The sequence below is a fragment of the Hippopotamus amphibius genome, chromosome X (genome assembly GCF_030028045.1).
Source record: "Hippopotamus amphibius kiboko isolate mHipAmp2 chromosome X, mHipAmp2.hap2, whole genome shotgun sequence".
NCBI lineage: Eukaryota > Metazoa > Chordata > Mammalia > Artiodactyla > Hippopotamidae > Hippopotamus > Hippopotamus amphibius.
Window position 1 is genome coordinate 28,929,282 of NC_080203.1, and position 18,639 is coordinate 28,947,920.

An 18,639-nucleotide genomic window follows, 5' to 3' on the forward strand; every position below is an offset into this window, starting at 1 on the left:
CCAAATATCAGTGGCTTAATGCAACAAAAGTTTCTTTTTTACAGAGTCCACTGTGGGTCCTAGATGACTCCTAAAGGTAGCTGTCCCTCATATGATGACTCTGCAGTCTAAGGTGCTTTGGTATCTTGGCTTTGCCATCTCAAGGCCTTCTTCATGGTGCTATGACAGGGAAGGAGAAGTGCTGAAGGATTGGACATGAGTTTTTTATTGCCTCAGACCGGAAGTGATAAGGTATTACTGCTCATATTTTATTTTCACATGGCTCCACCCTATTGAATAAAAGCTGGGAAATGCAGTCTTTCCCTTCTCTGTTCAGAAAGGAAAGATAACTGTATATTGGTGAACAGTAGTATAGCCAACACTTGCACTGTCCCATTTAACATCCCCAGAGCACAGCTTAGTGGACAGTTCAACTTATCTCAAGCACTCCATAGAGCCTCTCTGTGCACCTCAGCACTGTCTCCAAATTGTTAGAAGGCTGTTCAAGCCACACAAAGATGCAGCCTGGAAATGTGATGGGGTTAAAGTGCTTGAGGCTAACCTTCAACAAATGGAAAACAGGAGGTCAGTGGATAAATGTTCCAACCATCCAATATCTCAGAGGGAAAATTTTGAGGTGCTTTCTAAATGCTTTCTCACAAGGTCTCCAGGGGGATTAAACACCAGTTTTAGACAAGGTAACCAACTCAATAGCACACACTTTATTGGCTTCTCTCCCTTATTTTTGTCCCCACTTACTTACTTGTCCTTCTTAGGATTACTTCCTACATAAGCTATCTGTACCCATGTTTTTGTTTCAGGCTCTCCTATCAGGAGAACCCAAAATAAGACAACTAGTAATGTCTATCACAGAGCCAGCACTTCACAGAATGGAATGGGAACCAGGAGGCTTGTGTTCCAGGCTGAGTGCACCATTCACTAACTTCATGACCCTGGGCATATCAATTCTTATGATAGCCTCAGGTTTCTTTTCATCTTTAAGATGAATTATTTAGACTTGCAAATCTCTAATACCATTTCCAAATCTGATGCCCATAATTCTGTGATTAAATTGTGGCTCTGTTAAGGGTTATTAAAACAATCATGGAGATCAGTAGTTCTTCATCATCAAAGAAGAGAATTAAGGAAATTATTTTAAATACTAGCTAGAGGGTTTCCAATTCGATCCAAGAAAAGTCTACTTGAATATGGAATTCTTTATTGGTAATTTTTAAGATCAAGATTACTAAATATATCTGGAATAGTTTCTAACTAGGCGACTCTTACCTGATCTACTTTTGATTCTATAAAGCTATTGTGGTTGTGGTGAAAATGATTTGATGACTCGGTTGCCCCATAATGGCCTCTCTATTCCTATTTTTTGAGGAAACAAAAGGGGCAAATATTGATAAATAAACTTATATCAAGGACTTGGTTGAAATAGCAATTTTCCAGAGGACATCCACACTTAGCTACTACTCCTATAGTAATAAAATTAGCTAACATTCAGTAATCACTATATGCCAGATAGTCGGCTAAACTTAATATGAATTATTTAATGTTTATAAGCATAAATGAAGTTAACACTGATATATAAAATATATTTTACTGGTGAGGAAACTAAAGCCCAGAGAGGTTAAGTTTATCTTCCCAGGATCACATAGCTAGTGAGTGGCATAGCAAGGACTCAGACTCAGGTGTGTCTGATATTGTTGCTTGACTATACTGCCACGCAGTTTTGCCAATCTAGAGTAATGATTGATGGCTCCCAGTATAAAATTTGAGATCCTACACAAGCATCATCATCATCAACAACAAACAAAGAAAAAAACAATCATTTTTAAAAATTGCTACTTATTAAGGCAGGAATGTGTGCCTATGAATTTAGAAAAGTCTTTACCATGATTAGGAGAAATGAGGACAATTTCTGTTCCCTCTCCGTAGCCTTCTGACTATGTGTAGGATCACTCTACTCATATGAATGTACTTCAAAATTCTAGAGGCTTAGAGTTGGGGTTAACCTTTGAAAATTTTTCCGAAGCTTTCAAGAAAACATTCTTCAAGTTCATACAGTGATTTAGTCTTTCAATAAATATACATTTATGTTCAGATAAAGTTCAAAGCCCTATCCATTAATTTCCATAAATACTGAAAAGTAAAAGGATTATTCTTTGTTTACCTAAAAAAAAAATCTAAAAATATAAATGAACACAGAAAAGTAAGTTCACTGGATATATTTGCTTCCAAGATTTCACACCTTTCAATTGTAGAATGGGCTGATGTCCGTATCTTCTTTGAATCCTATATTCTGGAAAGAAGGAAGCACGTGCTGAACAGGTAGCCTGAGGAAAGAGCGGTTGGATGAAGTTAAAGGGAAGCCTACCTTCTCTGGTCTCACAGACATCTATATGCATAAAAAACACCTTTTTACTAATTACTTCTGAAGGATGTGTGAATGTCTCATTTCTAAATCAGAAGCAGGCTAGTTGTGTGTGCCTTTGTTTTGAAGATTCTTGAGGAGGCATTGCATTTTGAGCTTGTTTAGAGTTCACAGGAGACAACTGATTAAGATGTTTGTGCAAATACTTTGAATAGTGTAAATTTATGTGTACCCTCTGTTGGTAAGAACAATTTCCCTCTCTTTTGGCATATTATGTGCATAAGAAAGGTCCCAGATTTTGGTGGAGTAGAAAACGTCCCTTCAACTTTAAAGAGCATCTCCTTTATAGAAGTTTTGAATCAGAAGCACAGAAGAGAGAGAGAGAGAGAAAGCATGGCAAAGACAGGCACCTTTCATGGCCAGTAAAATTGGAACCTTTTATCTTTTTATGGTCAATTTACATTCAAATGGAGAGACCCTTTAGTGCTGATGGAGGTGATGGGGGAAATGGTGTCTGCATCATGCATAATAAAAAATCAGGGGTAAATGTCAGTTTTTCAGCCTACTAGCACATTTTGTTGCTATGACAACAGAATGCAAAGTGTTCTCTTAAAGGGAAACATGACAATTTGTTGGGGATTAAAGCAAAACTCACTCAGCAAGTATATTTAAATATAATCTTAGATTCATAAATACCAAGGATATACTGAAAAAGACTTGAGTGCTCTGATTTTTGAGGAGATGTAATTATGAGAAGAGTCATGCTGAGGGTAGTGAGGAGAAGCATTAAGATGAAACTTTTCTGTCTCTCCAATTCCTCTTAGAACCCACAGATTTGGGGGGGACTTTTCTGTCACTCCAATTCCTCTTAGAACCATAGCCATTAGTAGGCCCATCTGGTGTGGAGCCAGAAATTGGCACCAAATGGAGGTAGATCCTTTTAGTTCTCAGACATTTAAGCAGGCTGTGTTTTAACATTCTCACTGCATACATAATTTTTTATCTGAGCCGATGTTAATCATTTTTTAAACCATTAAACCTTGCTTGAACTCAACTAAACCAAAAATTAAAATTTTCCATGTTGCAAAGTGGCACCTGCCTACCTATTAAAAGAGGTAATGCTGAGAGATGGTTATAGAGATTCCCCATTTAAAATTCTGTAAATGTAGGAAATAAGAATTTTCCATTGGTGGAGAATATATTCTATTGATTTATATTAGCCCAGGTGGAGTTCAGATGTTTGATCTTATCAGTATTGGCTCAAAATTGTCCTTGGAGAGCTTTTGCTTCCATATCCCGATAAGATGGTTGTAGCCCATGGCAAATATCACTTAATTGCTCGTGGCACTCTTTTATGCCAAGCCTGGAAGCAGTTTTCACCATCCTTCTCAACACAGTGCTCTAGGCAACCAGCAGCCACTATCTATTTTTTGGAATTAGCACAACAGATAAAATCAATTTGCTAACTCTGCTTGATCCTATGAAAAAACTATCACTCCTAATCTCATTCTGGGTTTGGGGATGAAAAAAGTCAGCTCAAGTCTTCCTTCTTCCAGTATGTTTCCCTGATTGTTCCAGTCTATACTCATTTCTTCTTCCTTGGAAAATCTTTTTACCTTTATAGTTAGTGTCAAATATTTTAGCCCTTAGTTATGCCATGGATCTTAATCCTTTCCCCAAATACATATTTGAGAGGCTTTTCCAAGTGACAGTTATGACAGAGCTTTTATCAACACTGTAATTTATGCCTCCTTCTACACTGGCCATGGCACTAGTGTCAAGATTACTTGTCTGATTTTCTATCCATAGCTATAGAAGTTGCTAGCTATTTGAGAAGAAGAAAAATAAGGGGCCAACGGAGGCATGTTTTGTTTTGTTGATTTTTTAATTTGGCTCAGTGCCTATGGTCAAATTGAGAGGTAGTTAAAACTTTTCTTTGGTGTCCTACAACAACCCATTACCCATTCCCATATGTGGGACCCCATTTATATTTTTTTTAAAAAAAATTTATTTAGGCTGTGTTGGGTCTTCACTGCTGTGCAAGATTGCAGTGCACAGGCTTCTCACTGCGGTGGCTTCTCTTGTTGCAGAGCGTGGGCCCTAGGCCCGTGGACTTCAGTAGTTGTGGCACGTGGGCTCAGTAGTTGTGGCTCGAGGGCTCTAGAACGCAGGCTCAGTAGTCGTGGTGCACAGGCTTAGTTGCTCCACAGCATGTGGGATCTTCCTGGCCCAGGGATCAAACCCGTGTTCCCTGCATTGGCAGGCAGATTCTTAACCACCATGCCACCAAGGAAGTCCCAGCATCCCATTTATCGTACCACAGAAGAAAAGTATCTGATAAATTGTGATAAGAGATTTCATCTGTTACTCTTCTGGAAGTATTTTTATTTCTAAATGTTTATTTAGAGAGGGTAGTACTTCAAGCGCAGTCAATCCCAAAGGCTATATCTTCAATGGAAGAATTCTAGGCGGTATGATGTTTTGGGGATATGAGCAAGAAGATACTTAGGGGCAGGATGGTTCAGATCATGACATTTGAATAACCATCTGCTCTAACTATACATGAGGCTATTATTGGTAAGTGAATGGTGACTACACTCATTCATTTTAGTCTATGTTGGTATAATGCCATTAGCACCCCTGTGGCTTGGCCACCTGCATTTGGTTATTTTTTTTGTATTTATTTATTTGGCTGCATTGGGTCTTTGTTGCTGTGCTCAGGCTTTCTCTAGTTGTGGCGAGTGCGGGCTACTCTTTGTTGTGGTGCGCTGGCTTCTCATTGTGGTGGCTTTTCTTGTGGAGCACGGCTTCTAGGTGCGAGGGTTTCAGTAGTTGCAGCATGTGGGCTCAGTAGTCGTGGTGCACAGGCTTAGTTGCTCCGTGGCATGTGGGATCTTCCTGGACCCGGGATTGAATCCATGTCCCCTGCATTAGCAGGTGGATTCTTAACCACTGCACCACCAGGGAAGTCCCTGCATTTGGTTATTGAGTACTGTTGTCATATGCTGAGCCAATTGGAAAGTTGCTGTTAAATTGTCACTGGTCACATTAAAATAGCCATGGAAACAAATTCACTACCCCAATTTGCAGCTAGCCATCACATATTAATCTAGAAAAATAAAACTGTATGTTGGGTGATCAGACCTCAAAAGTGCTGCTTCTGTGGTATTTCTGCAAGTGCAGTCAATCCTAAGCAAAATCACTAAGTAGTTTGTAAGAGGGAGCTGAGCTCTTCCATTTTTAGAGGCATCCCCTTGGCTCCCAGGGACTCAGACACTTGCCCCTCTTTCTTAGCAAAACTGTTTCTCTTCCTTCATCCTGGTTGTTGATCACTAAAACAATGTAGAAGAATATTTATCAAGCCAGCATTCTGTGGAACAAATTTGGTCAAGTGAGTTCCTGTGGAAAGATACACTTATCTTTATCTGTTTCCATTGTGCCTCTTGGAACTTTGCTGTGCATATTAACATATTAAAAGCTTGGGAAAGTTTAACAGTGAAGAAATCTGTTTAACTCAGTATCTTGCCCAATTTATGTAATCCTTTTGTCAGATAACAATCCTTAAAAACAATCCCTCAGTACTAATATTCTATGGACCAAAATTTGGAGAATTTCAGCTCACATAGTGTTCTCTTTAAGTCTTTTCCCCTTTTACCTGATATAAAGCATTAAAAACAAGGATACATTCATAAGCATAGATTTTAAACAGTCCTCCAGGGGTTGAAATGATATTCTTCTCTTTCATATTTTTAAAAATGTATTCTTTTTCAACCATCAAAACTTTCCCAATGACCATTAATCTTGGATAATATAAGCCTACAGTGTGTGAGGAATAGCACAATATAATGAAACTTATACAGGCTTTGGGATTAGACAGACCTGCTTTTAAAAACAGTCAATTCATTAACTAGTTATTTCATCTTTTGCAACTCAATCAAACCATTGTCCAGTGCAGGGGCCTGAAGTTAGTCCTTAACCAACAAGTAGTATAGAACCGGATAGAACTGTGTTTTGTGTGCTGCAGTAGTTCAAATGTTGTAAATTGTATGTTGTAATTAAATGAATATAAAAATGCATTAAAAATGAGGTTGTTTATGCAACTTCATTTTCTTTACCTGTGAAATGGGAGTAATACCAATATCACAAGTTTGTTTTGAGGATTAAATGATATAATGCATATAAAGCCCTTGGCACAGTGAGTATTTTCATTTTCTCCCTCTCTGTTCCCATCTTCATCACATGAGTAATTTTAACCCTATCTTCAAGTATGCTTTAGGAAAGGAGTATTCCATAAACTCTGTGTGTTTTCACTAACACATTGTTAGTTCTTAAAAGGAAGTTTTACCTTTTTTGCAGAACAGAGCAGAATTTTGCATGAGTTGTCATGTGTATATAAAAAGCCATCTTTTTTTTTTTGTACTATTAGATTCCAAGCCTCAAAAACCAGTAAGTTGTTATGACCTTGCCAGCAATAGCTCAAGCTCTTGCTATTAAATGTGGGATGCCTCACATACCATTCCAAAATATTGGCTTCAGCAACGAATGAATTATTAAACGTCAAATTGTTATTTCCCGTGACAGTTTCCAAATGGACTGGGTCTGCACTAACAAGTAGTGAAATGTGCCTCCAGCCGCCTCACAGCTGTGGAGAAAACGGATTGCAACTCCAGTGGACTCATTTTACCTGGCAGCAGAGCACTGGAAGTATCGCCCATCTGTCAACACACATTTCTCTTCCAATCTCCTCAAGCCCCTTCTTGAATTCTTTCTTGTTTAAAGAGAAAATCAAGAGCTATTCAAAGTAGCGGCTTTTTATAAGGACATTTCAAGTACAGTCAGCTCCAGATAGTTTACTTATGTGGCATTCATGTTGTGGATTAAAGTCATTGCACTCTGTTCTCTTAACCTGCTAGCATTCTCTTTCCTGTTTCACCCACCAAATGAATATATTGAAAAATAACAGATTCATGAATTAAATTAGTTATAAACCAAACAGCCTCTAATATCTCTAAGCGGAGAAAAAGCCAATTAGAAAATACTTTAGCCTAGGTTCTGTTTCTACTTCAAATGCAAAGGAAAATAATTTCTTAGATCAAGTTAAATTCTTTATTATATGTGTTGATAAGAAAGTTTTACTGGGGCATAGGTTCTCCCTCTGAAATGTGTAGCATTATCACTTACTCATGGCTTTCAAATGGCATGAATAAAGGCTGACATCTCATTAAATATAAGCAAATGATTGTCCAGACTATTCTTGTTAATTGGGACCACCTGGGATGAAATCGTCACTTGTTCACTGTTATAAACATTAGCCCTGTAAAATTCACTGTATCTGTAGGCAGAAATATTTCATCAGTGATTACTGAAACATATCCTTATTAATGCACTCTTTCCATTATTTCTCAGTAAGAAGTGAGCTAGGAGATTTAGTTCAAGTACCATTTGGGCCTGATGTACCATTGTGCAGATTTTAAGATTACTTCAGCTGGTGGGGTAGAAGTGTTCAGCTTAGTCAACATCATTGCAGCTTCTCAGCTATCATCCAAGAACCTGGGGAGGGGGGGAAGAGAGAAAGAGAAAGGGAGAAAGAAAATCAGTGAGAGATTGTATTGTGCATTGGCTTACTAAGGTTTCGAGTCCTAAAAGCATGTTCAAAGTTATACCACTTTGCAGAAGAAGCTCAGAGAAAGGAAACACATGTGAATGCTGTTAATCATCCTGAATGTTAAAAGCGAGAGGTAGCAAAGTTATTTTGTCAATATATTTGTCTATCATTCTCTATTATCAAAATGTCCATATAGATGGTTTCTTACTTTCCTTTAGTAACTTTTTTTAAATTGAAGTATGATTGATTTACAATGTTGTGTTAATTACTGCTGTACAGCAAAGTGATTCAGTTATACATGCGTGTATGTGTGTGTACACACACACACACACACATACATATATACATTCTTTTAAAAATATTCTTTTCCATTAGGGTTTATCATAGGGTATTGAATATAGTTCTCTATGCTATACAGTAGGACCTTGTTGTTTATCCATTCTATACATAATAGCTTGTATCTTCTAACCCCAACGTCCCACTCCATCCCTCCCCCACCCACCCCCCCTTGGCCAGTCTGTTCTCTATGTCCGTGATTCTGTTTCTGTTTCATAGATAGGTTCATTTGTGTCATATTTTAGATTCCACATATGAGTTATATAATATGGTACTTGTCTTTCTCTTTCTGACTGACTTCACTTAGTATGATAATCTCTAGTTGCATCCATGTTGCTGCTGATGGCATTATTTTGTTCTTTTTTACAGTTAAGTGGTATTCCATTGTATATATGTACCACATCTTCTTTATCCATTCTTCTGTGGATAGACATTTAGGTTGCTTCCATGCCTTGGCTATTGTGAATAGTGCTGCTATGAACATAGGGTTGCATGTATCTTTTTGAATTATAGTTTTGTCCAGATATATGCCCTGGAGTGGGATTGTTGGATCATATGGTAATTCTATTTTTAATTTTCTGAGGAACCTCCATACTGTTTTCCACAGTGGCTGTACCAACTTACATTCCCACCAACAGTGTAGGAGCATTATCTTTTCTCCACATCCTCTCTAGCATTTGTTGTTTGTAGACTTTTTAATGATGACCATTCTGACTGGTGTGGGGTGGTACCTCATTGTAGTTTTGATTTGCATTTCTCTAATAATTAGTGATGTTGAGCATCTTTTCATGTGCCTAGTGGCCATCCATATGTCTTCTTTGGAGAAATGTCTATTTAGGTCTTCTGTCCATTTTTGGATAGGGTTGTTTGGGTTTTTTGTTGTTGAGTTGTATGAGCTGTTTATATATTTTGGAAATTAAGCCCTGTTGGTTGCATCATTTGTAGATATTTTCTCCCATTCTGTAGGTTGTCTTTTCGTTTTGCATGGTGGATGACTATTGGCAGCTGGTGCTTTGGGAAACATTCAAATGTATAGATGCCGACTTTTGTAGGCTCAAGAGGTACTCAGATACTTGTTATTTATTTTCACTACTCGTTTCTTTCTTTGGCTACATCTAGTCATTGGCCTTGCAGTTAACAAAACTTATAATAAATATTAAGGAAAGCAAGCTATTCTAGTTTTGCTAGCTGGCATGACTGAGAATACTCACAAGGACCTACAGGGCCTGAAATAATAATAAATGCAAAAATAAATGGGGCTTTACAGAGGCTGCAAACATTGCCATCAAGGGTAGGTGTTTCTAATATCTAAATCTTGAATGATGTCAGCATTAGAGTGAGGACCTCCAAAAATTCTCTCCTCCATAAAATCAATAGGAACACTGACAAAAATTGTCCAAATCAACCTTTATTAAACTCTGGAACTTAATCAAAGATATGTAGTAATTCAGGGAACATTTACTCAAGAAAATGGCTGAATTCACATGAGAACAATGAGCTTTGTGTCATTTTAATTTGTCCTATTCCCATCTTATCCTTTCCAACTCTGTGGTAGCCTTGAAAACCAATGACTTGCAATCATAGTGAAAACTAGCAGCTTAGTTGCCAGTGGAGGTAGCATAATAGGATTAGAGCTTCTCCAAAGCCTCATTTCCAAAGAATTGACATTATTTCATTTGTATGGAGGCTCCTTGGAAGACATCAGTCACAAGGCTGACTTTGTGATCTGACTCAGACTCAGACCTCTCCCAATGAAAACACTCTATTAGCCAGGCATGTTTATGGAAAATAATTAGAAGCAGTTTTTAAACATCATGGCTGGCTGAGGCAGTGGATAATAGTTGGGTCAAACAATAGGCTAATCAAAAAGCTTAAAAACTGAGAGATGAGATATAGGAGGCTTTGAAAACCTCTGACATATTATTGGGAATCTAGCATGTGTAAGGTTGTCAACATGCCTAGGAAAGAAGTGAGAAGGGCCTAATCTCTCACCCCTGGCTAATCTCAAGGCTCCACATAAGCAGAAAGTGAAGACTAAGATGAAATTATGTGGCTGAGTGTTGAAAATGCGGCCAAGTATGCACACAGAGTCTCTCAGCAAAGACGAAGAGACATGTTAGTTCCAGGCTTTAAAGGAAATCTCTGTATAATCTATTTGACCACTTAAATAACCAGGCAGAAATATCAGCAGCCACATATGACAAAGAATATAGAATTTACAGAAGTAGTTCAGAAAATTCAAAATAAAATAAACAACAACAACAAAACAGCTACAACAACAAAACCCTTGGGAAGGGACAGAATCTAATTTTCAGAGTTGCCACATTATAATATTCAAAATGCCCAGTTTTCAACAAAAAATTACAAGATATCCAAAGAAACAAGAAAGAATAGCCTGTACACAGGGAGGAAATCAGTCCATAGAAACTGTACCAAATCTTGGAATTACTACACAAACTCTTTAAATCAGCAACTTAAAATATGTTCAAAGAATTACAAGAAATAATGTGTAAAGAATAAAGAAAAATATGAGAACAGTGTCTCACCAAATAGAGAATACCAATAAAGGGGATATAAATTAGGAAAAAAGAGAACCTAATGGGATTTTCAGAGTTGAATAGTAACAAAGCTGAAATAAAAAAATTTGCTATAGAAACTCAACAGCATATTTGAGAAGACAGAGCAAGCAGAAAAGATGAGATAGGTCTGTTGAAATTATCCGGTCTAAGGAATTGAAAGAAATAAGAATGAATAAAAATAAACAGTGTATAAGTGACCTGTGGGACACTGTAAAGTATACTAATATATGGATAACGTAACTCCAAATGGAGATGAGACAATGAAAAGGGTAGAAAGAATATTTGAAGGAAAAATGTCTGAAAACTTCCCAAATGTGATGAAAAACATTAATTTATACATGCAGTGAGCTTACAGAAGAAAAAACTTAGAGATGCATACCTAGACATGTCATAACCAAATTGTGAAAAGACAGAATCTTGGCAGCATCAAGAGAGAGGCAAGTCATTCCATAAAGAGGACCCTCAATAAAATTAACAGCTAATTTCTAATTATAAACCATGTATACCAGGAGGCAATGGGATGATATATTTTCAAAGGGCTCAAAGAAAAATACTGTAACCAAGAGTTTTATGTTCAGCAAAACTATCCTTCAAAAATAAAGAAAAATTTAAGACACTCTTGGGTACACAAAACTGAGAAAATCCATGGCTAGAAAACCTACCGTATAAGAAATACTATAATAAATCCTTCAGGCTGAAATAAAATGGCACTAGAGAGTGACTCAAATCTATATGAATAAAGATCACCAGTAGAGGTAACTGTATGGGTAAATATAAGTGATAATATGATGGATTTTTTTAGAACTCCCCTTTTCTTCTAATTTAAAACACAACTACATAAAGCAACAATTGTAAATCTGTGTTAATGGATACACACTGCATAAAGATATAATTTGTATGACAATAACAGTACAAAGGATAGAAGTAAAGTTTTATATACAATTGATAGTAAGTTGGTGTTAATATGAACTAGGTTGGTATTATTAACACACTAATTATAATCCCTAGGGCAACCACTAAGAAAGAAAGCAAAAATGTATATAATTAGAGAAGGAAATTAAAATAGCACACTAGAAAATATCTATTCATCACAAAAGATGGTAATAATAGAGGAAGAGAGAAATAAAAATAATAAATAAAATATAAGACATAGAAAACAAGTAGCAAAATGGCAGATGTAGGTGCTAATTCATGGGTACATCATACTCATTACACGAATATGGATTAAAACTTCAATTGAAAGGCAGACATTGGCAGAATGGGCAAAAAACATGATTTAACTCTATTCTGTCTATGAAAGATGCACTTTAGGTTAAAAAACACAAATAGATTAAAGTAAAAGAATGAAAAGAGATATACCATGGAAACATTAACCAGAAGAGAGCTGGAGTGATTATATTAATATAGACAAAATGAACCCTTAAAAAAATAGCTGTTAATAGAGACAATGGAGAATATCTCATTTATTTTATTTATTTTATTTATTTTTTAAGAACTTTTATTGAGATACAGTTAACAGACAATAAACTGCATATATTTAGAGTGTACTATTTGGTATCCCAATCTCCCAATTCATTCCCCACTTGGTGTCCATATGTTTGTTCTCTACATCCATGTCTCTATTTCTGCCTTGCAAACTGGTTGATTTGTACCATTTTTCTATATTCTGTATATATGTATTAATATACGATATTTGTTTTTCTCTTTCTGACTCACTTCACTCTGTATGACAGTCTCTAGTCCATCCAAGACAATGGAGAATATTTTAGAATGATAAAAGTATCAATTCATCAATAAGATAAAACAATTATAAACGTGTGCACTTAACAGCAAAGCTCCCAAATACACAAAACAAACTAGAGAGAATTGAAGGGAGAAATAGTTTATTTATAATAGTTGGGGACTTCAGTGTCCCACTTTCAATAATGGATAAAACAACTAGGCAGAAGATCAAAAGCAAATAGAAGACTTGTATGACACAATGAACCAAGCAGACCAAAACAGACATCTAGAGATCACTCTATCTAACAAGAACAGAATTTACATTCTTTTCAAGTGCACATGGAACATTCTATTTTCTTTCTTCCTTCTTTCTTTTCTCTTCTCTTCTTTCTTTCTTTCTTTCTTTCTTTCTTTCTTTCTTTCTTTCTTTCTTTCTTTCTTTCTTTCTTTCTTTCCTTCCTTCCTTCCTTCCTTCCTTCCTTCCTTCCTTCCTTCCTTCCTTCCTTCTTTCTTTCTTTCTTTTCTTTCTTTCCTTCCTTCCTTCTTTCTTTCCATCTTTCTATGTTTCTTTCTTTCTTTGCCATGCCACATGGCTTGTGGGATCCTAGTTCCCTGACCAGGGACCAAACCTGGGCCCTCGGCAGTGAAAGTGCAAGGTCCCAACCAATGGGCTGCCAGGGAATTCCCCTGCACATGGAACATTCTTGAAAATAGACCACATGTTAGGCTATAAAACAAGTCTCAGTATATTTAAAAGGAATTAAATCATATGAGCCATGTTCAAAAACAATGGAATGAAATTAGAAATCAGCAAAAGAAATAAATTTGATAAATTCACAAATGTGTGTAAATTAAAAAAAAAACACTCATAAATAACCAGGGGTTAAAGGGGAAATCACAAGGAAAATAGAACACTTTGAAATTAATGAAAATGAAAATGCAACATACCAAAACTTATGGGATGTGATGAAAGCAGTGCTTAGAGGGCAATTTATAGCTGTAAACACATATATTAAAAAAAGAAAAATGATATCAAATCAATAGCATAGTTTTACAATTTAAGGAACTAAAAATATGAGCAAAATAAACTCAAAGAAAACAAAAGGAAGGAAATTAGAAAGATTATAGCAGAAATAAATGAAATAGAGAATAGAAAAAACAATAGAGAAATCAGCAACACTGAAGGTTCCTTTCTTTGAAAGGATCAACAATATTGACAAAACTTTAGCAACACTGACCAAGAATAAAAAAGAGAAGACTTGAACTACTAAAATCAGAAATGAAGGAGGGACATTACTATGGAACTTACAGAAAATTTTAAAAAGTAATATAAGGGAATACTATGAAAATTTGTATAATAACAAATTAACCTAGATGAAATTGACAAATTCCTAGAAAGACTCAAATTATTGAACCTGATGCAAGAATAAATAGAAAATTCTAATAAACATATAACAAGAGATTGAATCAGTAATTAAAGAACTTACTCTAAAGAAAATCTCAGGATAGAGGACTTTACATGTGAATCCTACCAAACATTTAAAGAAGAACTAATATAGCAAGTCCCCTACATATGAATGAGTCCTGTTCCAAGAGCACATTCGTAAGTGCAATTTGTTCATAAGTCCAACAAAGTTAGCCTAGGTACCCAACTAATATAATTGGCTATATAGTACTGTAGTGTAATAGGTTTATAATACTTTTCACACAAATAATATATAAAAAACAAACAAAAATGAAAACATTTCAAATCTTACAGTACAGTACCTTGAAAACTACAGCAGTATACTACAATAGCTGGCATATAGGGGCTGGCATCAAGTGAACAGCCAAGAAGAGTTACTGACTGGAGGAAGGAGTGGAGGTAGGAAATGGTAGAGCTGAAAGATCATCAGTAATAGGAGATGGAGAGCAAGCTGCAATTTCACTCATGCCTGATGTTGATGACACAGGTTCTGGTTCCTTGCCGGAACAAGATGCATGTTTGTATCTTTGAAAGGTTGCAAATTGAAGTTTCATATGTAGGGGACTTACTGTACCAGTTTTCTCAAACTTTTTTTTTTTAAAAGAAGTGGAGGAAACACTTCCTAACTCATCCTATGGGACCAATATTACCATGATATCAAAGCCAGATAAAGGCATCACAAGAAAACTACAGACCAATATCGTTTATGAATATAAATGCAAAAATCTTCAACATAGTAGTAGCAAACTGAATAAAGTAATATACAGACTTGATTAAAACCCATGACCTCAGTGGGCAGGTCTTCTAGCTCCAAACTCCCTCAGCTTCAGTTTATATGGGAATATCATAATTTCCCCTTTATTTTTGAAGGATAGTTTTACTAGATATAGAATTCTTGATTTTCAGGGTTTTTTTTCTTTTAGCACTTAAAATATGTCAACCATTGTCTTATGACCTTCAGTTTGTTTTAAAGTTAGAAATTGGAGAGAAGAAGAGAGAAGAGAAGAGAAGAGAATAGAAGAGGAGAGAGGAAGGAAAGGGAAGGGAAGGGAAGAAAAGGAAAAGAAAGGGAAGGGAAGGAAAGGAAAAGAAAGGGAAGGGAAGGGAAAAGAAAGAAAAAAAGTACTTAGTCTCTGCAAATTGGTTCTGTGTTGAGGCACTGCTTCATTGCTTAGCAGGGTCATTTATATTGATGCTTTAGCCTTCACTTTCTGGTTTCACCTAACTGAAAGATCAACTCATAGGGAAAGCATAGGTTCTTCTCAGGTCTTTTCTCAGTGTGCATCTTGTCCTGGCTATGCATCTGGCTCTCTAGATTCCCTGGTGTATGTAAGAGGTTTTCAAAGCCCTTATTCTCCAAAGTATTTCTCTTAAGCTTTTATTCTCAGGCTTTCTGTGTCTACTATTTACCCCAACTCTAATATTTTGCCTCAGGTCTCCATAGATTGAAAATGAAATAAAATCTATTTTATTTGCTTATGTTGCTAAATGACCATTTTCAGGGATCTCTTTGTCAGTTTCTATAGTATTGCAAAGTTGTAGGAAAGGAAGAAACGGGGGAAAAGAAAACATTGTGAAGCATGTGATAACTCTTGATGATTACCCTATTCAGTGAAAGTGGCAGTGGCTTCTTTTGCCCTTCAGAGGTTTTGAGGACTACCCTCTGCTGAGCCTCTTTTCTATACTGAGAAAGTTCTGAGTTAGACAAAGCAAAGGCAAATGGCTTGCATCAGTCCTTCAGGAGTCTTGAGACAGGCCAAAGCATAAGAACACAGTCCTCTCAGGGCAAGGTCTACTCTGCTCTCTCCAGAACGAGGGACACATATTGGGAATTTGGAATGCTGTCTTCAGGACTGTTGTCAAACTGTAGAGGAGTGTGGAGTGAGGGTATGTTAAAAAGCCACTATGCTCTCCTATGTTTAAATCATCTTTTTCTTGATCCAGCATTTGCTTGGCTGCTGTAAACCTTTACTTTCTAGAGTTCCCATGAAAGTTCATTTTGAGAGTTCTTTTGCTCATTTTTACTGTTTCTGTGGATGGATAAGCCCTTAGAGTTCCCTAATCTACATTTTCACTGATTCATAGTTTATTTTGTAAACTTTTGTAGATTAATTCTTAATAATCAAAAAGGAATTGGCTGTTGCCTACCAACAATGTAATACTTTCCTTATCCATGTCGTGCAGTAAAAGGAGTGAAGCAAGAAAGAAGACAAAATACTCTTCTGATGATCATACCACATGAAAATAGAAAAAATTGGGAAATAGTATTCCCTTCTGACACTGGGGAATATAGAATATATTTTAGTGAAAATTTCATCAATAGGCTTCTAGCTCTTCTCTTCTACCCAAAATACCAAGCTCTATTATTAGGTGTTTGATAGCAAGGTTTTGACAGTTCTCTGTTCTGAAGAAAGATAATTCTGATGATCGTTATGATGAACAAATAAGAAACTTGTGAACCAGAGAGGTTTAGCGGGTCACTCAAGGCTGCAGAGTTAAGAAAATATAGATCTATGAATTTAATTCAGGCTTCTGACCCTAAGAAATGTCACTGTAGTACATTGCTGTAATGATTTTTTTTAGAATGTTAAACATTGTCATTCATTTATAGGCTTAAAAAAGAATTAATTATTTCCTGATGGCTTCAGAAATTGAATAAAAGAATGAAAAATTAATTGGTGAATTTGCAAATTGTATGACCTTATTAAAAACATAAGACAGATTTGAGTATGAACTGTAACTGTAGTGGATGTTGGCAATTGTCTACCCATCTGCACTCATTCTACCTTGCTAAGGTATCTGCATTTTTGTTCATCATCCTTTCCCCTTGATGTACTTTGAGGGGAAGTTGACTACCAGCTTTAGGAGTAGCTTAGCATATTTCATTATCCTGGCTTCGCCCGGTCATTGGTTCTGGGCTTGGCTTGTCATCTAAGTAGGCTATTCAGGATGAATCTCAATATTCTTTCTTGAAATAGTAAGCAGAAACACTTTTTTCTCTTGAGTGGCACTGCATGTGAACTTAAAGTCTCCACCAGTACAGCAATCTTCCACCTATGGCGGAAAACAGCTTTAGCAGCACACTGAGACTATGGAGAGGCAGAAAGAGATCAGATGCCTCACAACATTACTGATACACCAGACCAGACAATCCTTTTGTCTCTGCCTTTCCTCTGGACTTACAGATGCATTAGCCAATAAATCCTTTTAATGGTCTAAACTAGCTTGGGTTTTAAGTTGCTTATAACAGAATGCATAAGCTGGTGCAGAAATTTCCAGAAAATAAAGGGGGAAATTGATAATTTTTATATGTAGGACTGAAAATTAAAAACATACTGCTTGGTTATATAGCCTGTATAAAGTCAAACTGCTTGCAACCTGAGGATCCATATAATTTTTCATGCCACAGAACACTTGTCTAACATCTAATGCACCTTTAGTGAAGTTTCTCAGAATATTCTAAAGAGAGTTTCCATTTATAACACTCAGTGAAACCTTAAAAAGTCCTCTCCAGCCATCTACACACACACTCACAGACACACACACACTCACACACACACACACACACACACACACACACACTATTCATCTGAGCAAGGTAGATGACCATAATCCCCTCCACCTTGTTTCATGAACATCTCAAGCTTTTTCCTAGGAGATACTCACTTTAGTCTTTTCCCTAATATCTACTCTGATTTCTTCTTTTCCATTTAGACTTTTCTCTTCCGTAAGAAATTCTCAGCTCATTTCATCAATTTGATAAATTAATCAATCTGGTTTTAGTTCTTTCATTTAATCATTAACATGATCTGTACCACATGGCCTAGGAGTCTAGCTAACAAAAAATAATTCTCCTTAATTGAAAGAAGACTTGAATATTTCTGTCATTCTGCTTCTCTGTTATATTTATTATATGCAAGTCTTAGAATTTTAGAACTTTAGGTCTAAAAGGGGCCTTAAATCTTGACAAATTAATTCTAGCTGGCTGATTGGTTTGTCTTCACAAAGTAAGAATGAAATAAGAGGCCACAATAAAAAGTTAAAGGTGATCTACTTTAACTTGTTCGAGCTACCAAATGACCATTTCCAAGGATCCTTTGGTCATTTTCTGTGGTTTAGAGGGTTGTGGGAAATAAGCAAAGCTGATGAAAAGAAAAATTATACAGTAAGTGATAAATTTTGATGACTATTCCTCTTTCAGTAATTTTTGGACCCTACTCCTAATACCATCTTTCATCTTCCCTTCATCTTAGCAGATGTCTGGTGCTCTCAACTTACCCCAGAAATAGAGGACTCAAAGCTGGCACTCTACTGAGATTAGGATTTTAAATTTTTTACCCAAGCCTGAAAGTAGCAGAGTTACATTAAGCTACAATTCAAAAGAATAAAACCTTGATTAATTAGTTAACTAATAGTACTTTCAACATTAAATATAACTTTAAGTTATATGGCTTTATCTAAATCAGATGCTAGTTGAGGTCTATGTTCTTCAAGATTTAGGAAAAAGAGGAATGACATCAACACAGTGGTGGACTAGGAAGTGCCATGCCTTCATTTTTCCCACAGAAATATT